The sequence below is a fragment of the Podarcis tiliguerta genome, assembly GCF_965153285.1.
Source record: "Podarcis tiliguerta genome assembly, chromosome: 3".
In the NCBI taxonomy this organism is placed as follows: Eukaryota; Metazoa; Chordata; class Lepidosauria; order Squamata; family Lacertidae; genus Podarcis; species Podarcis tiliguerta.
Window position 1 is genome coordinate 5,799,349 of NC_139536.1, and position 9,148 is coordinate 5,808,496.

The window sequence follows — 9,148 nt, forward strand, 5'->3', positions numbered from 1 at the left end:
TAAAAAAGCAAACCACTGTCTAGAAATATTTTAATAACAAACAAACAAACAAACAAACAAACTAACAAACTAACTAACTAACTAACTAACTAACTAACTAACTCATGGATGATAAGGCCCACCCAGGCCACTAGCTTGGGGAAGTCTGGCTTATGCCATATTAAGAACTCAAGCCTTTAAAAGACTCATTGTTGTTCAAGTTAAACATCTCTGAATAACACAGAGAATAAAACCAGACCCCAGAGCTCCCCTGCTTTCTGTCTGTCCCTGTCTCTCTTTCTCTTTCCCTCTTTTTTTACCGTTTACTGAAATGCACCCACCAAAGGAGAACTTTCCGTTTCCTTCTTCTTCTGCCTTTTTCGCAAAGGAAAGCGAATCTCTGACTCCACCTCATGGAAGAAAGGCAAAACTACAAATATCAGCAAGCAGGCTATCATCTACCTTGGGCCAAGGAACTCTTCGTCAGTCCGTACTGGAGAACCCGAGACTCAGGTGGCACTGTGGGTTAAACCACAGAGCCTAGGACTTGCCGATCAGAAGGTCGGCGGTTCAAATCCCTGTGACGGGGTGAGCTCCCGTTGCTCGGTCCCTGCTCCTGCCAAGCTAGGAATTCGAAAGCACGTCAAAGGGCAAGTAGATAAATAGGTACCACTCCGGGGGAAAGTAAATGGCGTTTCCGTGTGCTGCTCTGGTTCGCCAGAAGCGGCTTAGTCATGCTGGCCACATGACCCGGAAGCTGTACGTCGGTTCCCTCAGTCAATAAAGCTAGATGAGCGCCACAACCCTAAAGTTGGCCACGACTGGAACTAATGGTCAGGGGTCCCTTTAACTTTCCTTTACTGGAGAACCCAGAAACTGTGGCTTGGAAGTGTAAAGAAACAGAAAGCAAGAACATTTTCCAAGCAGCGGGAGAGACTCCACTGTCTGCTTCCTACTTTCTCCATACTCCAGCGTATATAAGAGAAGAAGAGTGGGTTAGAGATTTCATGACCAACATGCAAAATAAAATGTTGCTATGGGGAGGTGCCTTTATTCTGTGCTCCAGCAAGCCAGCCATGTCCGTCTCTAGGACTCTCCCTTTCATCCTTTCCTTCTAGGGATGGGAGAATCTCTCCCCTGTGGTTTCTCTGGGCTTCTCATTTTTCCAATCTTAAATCCAGTTCTCCACATTTCCACATAAACTTGCATTTTTTAATATGAATAAATCAACATTTCAGTGGCAATTTCCTGTTTGTATGAAACTTTGCCCAAAATACATATTTCTGCAAATAAATATTCCCCAATATAGAAATATTTCCTGATATACTGCATTTTTGTTTTCATTAATATATGCATACTTAGGCACACTTTCCCCAATTGTACGTATTTTCCCCCAAGTTGTGTGGTTGGAGAAGTGCACTGAAAAATTCAGAGCACAGAGTATTCACATTCTGTTTCAGTTCATCTGTTGCTTCAGAAAGTGCAAATAAGGTTGGAATGCCTTTAAAAGTGAACTGAATAAAATTGCTTCTCCTTAATTCCCATTCCCACCTCCTTTTCCTCCTCCTTGTCATTCCATCCTTCTCTTGGAGCTTTTTTGGGGGGATTCCTCCCCATAGGTGAAATGTGCCATTTTGGCTTCAAAAGCAACAGCACTCATACCTGAAAATAGGAAACAGAGGGGATGGAGTGTTTTATTTTGCTTTTATTGCAAGGAAAAGCTCATACAATTGATGGAATTTTTCTGAAGTCTTCATTTATTAATTTTTATCTGGATGCTTTGGGGAATAAGCAGAAGGCGTCTCCAGCAAGGGATTAAGCAGGATCCAGTGGCTCTCAAGGTGAGGGAACATCTCCCATTTTTCAAAGGATCCTGGGTAAGCAGGCAGCAATCATTCCTTCCTGAGATATCTGGAAAAGAAAAATACCAGAGTTAGTCCCATTTCATCTAGAATCGGATGTTGAAATCAAAAAGAGAGAAAAGGATGGCGAAGCACTCAGAAGAATATGAACTGATGGTACGGGGAATCAATGAGCCAAAACAATTAAAGGAAAGTACTGAAAGGAAATGGGACGCGGGTGGCACTGTGGGTTAAACCACAGAGCCTAGGCCTTGCCGACCAGAAGGTTGGTGGTTCGAATCCCTGTGACGGGTGAGCTCCCGTTGCTCAGTCCCTGCTCCTGCCCACCTAGCAGTTCGAAAGCACGTCAAAGTGCAAGTAGATTAATAGGTACCACTCTGGCGGGAAGGTAAACGGTGTTTCCGTGCACTGCTCTGGTTCACCAGAAGCGGCTTAGTCATGCTGGCCACATGACCCGGAAGCTGTACGCCGGCTCCCTTGGCCAATAAAGCGAGATGAGCGCCGCAATCCCAGAGTCGGCCACAACTGGACCTAATGCTCAGGGGTTCCTTTACCTTTACTGAAAGTAAAGACAACAAACTTTGAGACAATAAGATATTGTATTGGTTTTAGGTATCTATTGCGCAGACAGGTGGAGACCCCCCCTATCCTGGGCAAAACCCGCGTGGGATAATGACTCAAGACTATGTGTTATGGGATTAAAATTTGGCCACAACTTTATGAAAACTTCAGATCTAGGAAGACCTTGGCTTAAGCACTGGGCATTTATACCCCCCCAGTCCCCGGCTGGGGATCTGGGGAACATCAGGGTTATCCAGAATATGTGGGGATTGGGCTGGCTCTGGAGAACGTCTGTTCAAGCAGAGAGCCCACCCCCCATTTCGCCACTGACGCAGGGGAGAGCAATGACAACCTCTTGGCGTATGGCCAATGCCTCCCCTCAAAACAACCCCTTTAATGGGGAACTCTGGATCACTGCCACAAGGAGGGGCGTGGGTCACCGATTCAGGGCCCCTCCCCCATATAGGGAAGATAAACTAAAGGATTCCGCCCAAGACCTGAAACTGCCAAAGTTGTGATGTTTTGCTACGGGGAAGGCAAAACCTGCCAATGCAGGAAAATTCCTTTCCGGCCCTTCAACAGCGACCATAACGTAGCAGCACCTGTGTACCGGTGAAGAAGATTTTAACCTGCAAAAGAAGGCTAAGGGAGGGCAGGGTGAGAGAAGCTCTGAAGCCGACTGAGAACTCCCAGGTAAGTTCCGCCCACTGTTGTGTGGGCTGGTCGATCCCTCCCCTTACCTGGCCAGCTCTCTCCTGGGAACACCCCCCCCCCCCAAGCCAGGATTGGGTATCTGGCAGAGACAGGCGGCTACCTCCAGGCATCCAGCTTGGGGGTGGGATATATCCAGGCTGTACTGCTGGGAGCCGCATGGGATCGGGTGGGGGGGGGGGAGGACAACTGTGTGCGACAGTGCAAAAGGGCCCCCCACATTTTGGTGTGGGGAGCGGTCATTTATATAGCGCAGGGCAGGTCCCACCTCAACTTGGCACAATAGCAAAACAGAACTGAATGGGAAGTGGAAGATTGAAGATATGGGAATTAAAGGTGAGGGGTAAAGGGACCCCTGACCATTAGGTCCAGTCGTGGCCGACTCTGGGGTTGCGGCGCTCATCTCGCTTTATTGGCCGAGGGAGCCGGATTGCAGCTTCCGGGTCAAGTGGCCAGCATGACTAAGCCACTTCCGGCGAACCAGAGCAGCGCACGGAAACGCCGTTTACCTTCCCGCCGGACTGGTACCTATTTATCTACTTGCACTTTTATGTGCTTTCGAACTGCTAGGTTGTCAGGAGCAGGGACTGAGCAACAGGAGCTCACCCCGTCACGGGGATTCGAACCGCCGACCTTCTGATCGGCAAGTCCTAGGCTCTGTGGTTTACCCCACAGCGCCACCCGCGTCCCGCTATATGGGCATTGGGAGTAGGTAAAATAGAATTAGGCTCATAGGCCTAAAAGAAAAAGTAGAAGGGGAAGTTTTAGGATGTTATTTCCAAGATTTCCTAGTGGTATAAACTCAATATACTATGCCAGCACCCCGCACTGGTTGCAGATAAGAAATTGGGCAGGTCGGGTTGCCAGATTGAGGTTAGTGGGACAGGGAGACATTTTCCCCAATAGACGGGTCTCCACAATCTTTTAGCTGTTTTTTTATCTGAGGAATTGTTTTTAACAGATCCCGTTCGCAACCAGAGGTACCACTGAATCTTGGCTTTGCAAATGGGACAGATCTATGGAGCTATATAGGATTGCTGCCAGAGACAGCACTTGCACTACAAACCATTTTAATATTTTGGTGTAGTGGTTAAGAGCGGTGGACTCATAATCTGGTGAACCGGGTTCGATTCCCGGCTCCTCCACATGCAACTGCTGGGTGACCTTGGGCCAGTCACACTTCTCTGAAGTCTCTCAGCCTCACTCACCTCACAGAGTGTTTGTTGTGGGGAAGGAAGGGAAAGGAGAATGTTAGCTGCTTTGAGACTCCCTAGGGTAGTGATAAAGTGGGATATCAAATCCAAACTCTTCTTCTCTTCCTCTTCTTTATGGATCAAATTTTATTGCCATTTGGAAATTGCCCTGGGGAAAATCTTTTTGATGGGCCAACTATAAATCTTAGAATAATGCATACAAACATGCATACTTTACACAATATAATAATAATAATAATAATAATAATAATAATAATAATAATAATTTATTATTTATACCCCACCCATCTGGCTGGGTTTCCCCAGCAGCCGCTCTGGGCAGCTTCCAACAAAATATTAAAATAAAATATTCTATTAAACATTCAAAGCTTCCCTAAACAGGGCTGCCTTCAGATATCTAAAGAAACTTCTGGTTAAGTCTAGCAAGCATCAAAAAAACTTTGATGACACTTATATTCTGGCTACTCATTTGATCTCTTGTCTGGTGAGCTAAAGTTACCTTATGCAACATCTCCTCAGCCATCCACATCTCCCCCACTGATTGCTGGGTGAGCGACACTTTCTAAATTGGCAAACACCACCGGAGGCTCTGCATTGATGACCATTAACTGGTGATAGCTGGGCAGATCCTACACAGAGGAAGAAAAATAGGTTACTGTCCACTGGGGAAAGGAGAGGAAATTCAGAAGAGGAAGAAAGAGAGGCACAAGTTCAGGAATGAGGGATTCCGCGACTCTCTGGATGTTGGGGGGTTCCACGCCCAGCACCTCTCAGCCATTAGCTGAAGTTGCTCCCCATTCCTGCTTTAGAATCACTTCATCAGAAAGGGGACCTTCAATGAAGTGCTTATAGTTCAGAGTGCTCCTTTTCATGGGCTCAGCTGGCCATGGCTTCAGCCATTGTACACCATTCCATGCGCCCTCCTCTCCAGTCCCCACCCCCACAAATAGATAATGGGCCTCATTAGTCTGTGGGCTACTTTTTTGGGTGGGAGAAAGTTTCCTGAGTCCCTCACCCTTAAGATTTTTTTGAATATCTGCTGTGCTTGAGGTCCCCCAAGCAATCCCTTTTGTGCAAGGACGGCGTTGTTTTGCCTTCATGGAAACCAGGATTCCGAGTGAGTTTCCTATTAGTTTATAGGAGAGGATGGAGGACATCACTGGGTCATCCACTCCACCCTGTGAACAATGCAGAGAATCCAGAACATGAGCATCCCCCAACAGATGGCTCTTCAGTGAGCGAGAGCCCACCACAGCTGCTCTTACCATCAAGAAGCTTTTTCTAATGTTCTACTGAAACCTATGTATAACTTGATCCAAATAGTCCTGCCCCCTGGGGCAGCAGAGAGCAAGTATTTTCCCTCTTCAGTGGAGCAGCCAAGCATCAACTCATCATCTCCAAGGATGGTTTGGAGAGACACTTGCCTAGCACTCCAAAGAGCCACTGCCAGTCTGTGTAGACTGTATTGAGCCAGGTAGACCACTGACTGGGCCATGCCTCTGCCTGAAATTGAGCTAGAAGGCCACCGGTGCTTGTTCAAGCAAGTATCTTCTGGCTGTCAGTGTCCACTAAAGAAACATCTCTAGCTAATTTTATTTATTTAAAAGCATTTGTAAGCTGCTTAATGGTTTAGAAATCTTGGAACGGACCACAAGCTGCTACAGTTCTGCGCAAGTGTGCAATGGGAGTTGCAGCGCATGGTGCAGGGTGCAGCTTCTGGGGAAACCCATTTCTGATGGAAGGACCAAGGCAGTTTCCTTCTATGGTATAAAAGTTAGATGGAAATGCCTGTTCCCTTTGCAGGGCCACAGAAGGACGTCTTGATTCCTCTTCCCCTTCCCATTGGCTCACAAGTGTCCCTCTCCCTTACCTGAAGAAGACAGGAGCAGCAAAGAGAGAACTGCAAGGCACAACTGGAGGATCTTCATGACTCAGCTGAGATGGAGCAATGTGGGAAAGCTGGGTGCAGTGTGACAAGCAAGGCCAAGTTTCAAAGGTTTCCAGGGCAAGACGGAGCTTTCGATATTTATAGGATCCTTGGGACGTTGTGACACCAGGAGCGGTTGAAGGGAATCTTGCCGAAATCAAAGGCCGTTGGAAAGGTATTGCTACAGTCTGTCAGTCAGAGCAGTGTCCACAAAGACAGCATCCCAGCTACAGACCACAAACGTTAAGGACAGTTTCAAGTTGCCTCTTTCCTCTCTCAGCATTTCCTCATTCTTACAAAACAAAAACTGCCTACCTTTCTTAGGACAATGTGGAGGTTTTGTTAATTTTTAAATAGAAGTATTTAAAACAAGCAATAGAGCAGGAATGTACAGTGTAGCAACAACAAAAAAGTTGGGAGATTTAAAACACAAACTGAAAATATGAATAGGCTCACAGTGTATATTAGACACCTTGAAGATGAAGCAAAGGGGGTTTCAAACTACAAATTAATCCAGAGATTAGGATACCATCAAGCCAAAGAGAAAAACAGATAATTGACTGCTGCAGAATGCTTTAGTGTTTTTCAAGACATCCATAACCTGGAGTAGCCAATGTAGCTACAGTTCTCATCATTCTGTAGCCTTCCTTTCTGAAAGCTGGTATTCTACAGGCAAGGTGGTTTTGTGTTGACAGTGGATCAGTCTGATGTGGGAGGTCTTCTCTACTAGAGGTATAGGTAAAAGGTAAAAGACCTCTGGACTGTTAAGTCCAGTCAAAGGCGACTATGGGGTTACGGCGCTCATCTCGCTTTCAGGCTGAGGGAGCGAGTGTTTGCCCACAGACAGCTTTCTGGGTCATGTGCCCAACATAACTAAACTGCTTTTGGTGCAACGGAACACTGTGACCGAAACCAGAGAGCACAGAAATGCCGTTTACCTTCCCGTCGCAGCGGTACCTATTTATCTACTTGCACTGGTGTGCTTTCGAGCTGCTAGGTTGGCAAGAGCTGGGGCAGAGCAATGGGAGCTCACCTCCTCACGGGGATTTGAACCGTCGACCTGATCGGCAAGCCCAAGAGGTATTAGCAGAGGCTGAATAGTTATCTCTTAAGGATGCTGCAGTTCCAACCTGTGCTGGAGATTCTTCCCTGAGCTTAAGGTTGGACCAGGCTGCCTCCAATATCCTTTCCAACAATGACTTCTGAAATATATCAAGTTACTATGGGAGGGTTTCCATCTCTGGGTGTTTGAGACCAGCCATCTTTTTCCAAAGGAGGCCAGAGGTAAGGTGTGTGTTTTAGAACATAGGAAGCTACCTCATAATGAGTCCATATAGCTAAGCATTGCCTAAAAGTGTTATAAACACTCTCCTTCTGTTCCAGTCTTTCCTTTCAACCTCCCTCAGCCACCTACCACAGACATGACTACCCTCCAGAATCTCCGCCCCCCTTACCCACAACCCCTTTCTTTCATCCCAGTGCTCCATCTTGCTCATCCACAGCACTGCAAATGCACCCTTTAACCTCAGCCCCTTCCACCTGCTACCTCCCCGGTTCCTCCTCTTCTGCAGCATTCTGCCCTACGTCACCATCATTGGGAACCTAACATTACCACACACCTCTCTCCCCCCCCCCCGTCCCTCCAAATGCCCCCTAGTGAGGTCCACCTGCCCTCCCAAGTTCCTTCTCTTTTCCTCCTGCTAATCACCAGAGGGCTAAAAAGCCTATAGCAACCCACCCTCATTTGCTTCTCTCCCAAGACCGCATTGACACACTGTTTTCTCAGAGCATCCTCATCCCACTCCTGCCTTTAGAACCTTAGGAAAGGAGCCAATGAAAACAGAGTGACGCCGACTTACAATTTTATTCTATAGTAAGAGATACAGATATACTGCACCTCCTACGAAGTATGCCCTCTCCTGCTGACCCCATTTTAACTTCACAACAACTTCATGAGATAAACCTAATTACTACTACTACTACTACTACTACTACTACTACTTAATTACTTGTATCCCACCCATCTGACTGGGTTGCCCCAGCTTCTCAGGGCAGCTTCCAACAAATTTATTGCACCTTTCTGTTAGGGAACATTCGGCACAGAAACATGTGTGTATACCTTTAAGAGATTTCTGGGACTAATTGGCTGAAGCTGGCCATTGCTATAAAGGAAAAAAGCTGAGTTTTGTAGCCTGCCTGCAGGAATAACACCCACCAGAGTTTGTGTTTATTGTTTAGTAATAAAGTCTTCGTTTTAGTTTGGGTTTTTACACCTATGTCTCCTGGAGTCACTATGTTCTCTGCCACCAGCTGGAAATCCCCCTCCAACACTTTCCTCCAATGGGCTCAAGGCACTGTACATGGCTGATCCCCAGCTGATATCCTCACAACAACAGAGTGTGCTGGCTGGGTTGAGAGATGGCGACTGTCCCAAGGTCACCCCAATGTGCTTCATGGCTGGGCAGAGATTGCAACCTGGATCTCTGCAGCCCTCGCTTCTCATCACCACGACACAGTAGCTCTGGCAGAGAATGTGCATGGTCCGAAGTCATCTAGTAAGTTTCATGGCCAAGTGTGGATTAACACTCAGGCCTTCCTGGTCTAAAGCACCCTGCCCATAGATCACCATGCCCTTGTGATGTAATGGAATAAACATTGCAGTGTTCCTGTGTGGGGTGTGTCATTGGAGATCCCTTGGAAATTCCGGCTGGTTCAACCTGGTGGCCTTCAGCTGTGTTGTTCTGCAGCTCCCTTCAGCCCCAACCAGCATGACCTGGAGTCAGAGATAATGGTTGCTGTAAGGTAAAGGTAAAGGGAACCCTGACCATTAGGTCCAGTCGTGGCCGACTCTGGGGTTGCGGCGCTCATCTCGCTTTATTGGCTGAGGGAGCCGG

At 47.1% G+C, this 9,148-nt stretch overlaps 1 long non-coding RNA gene across 1 annotated transcript; it reads right to left on the reverse strand.

Moving 5' to 3' along the window:
* Positions 1 to 1,668: 1,668 nt before the first annotated feature.
* On the reverse strand, positions 1,669 to 8,845 carry LOC310673995. Its single transcript, XR_014509292.1, has 4 exons — positions 8,470 to 8,845; positions 6,198 to 6,442; positions 4,827 to 4,956; positions 1,669 to 1,890 (listed from the first exon to the last, which is right to left on the reverse strand). It is a non-coding gene; the product is annotated as an uncharacterized lncRNA (long non-coding RNA).
* Between the last annotated feature and the right edge of the window lie 303 nt (positions 8,846 to 9,148).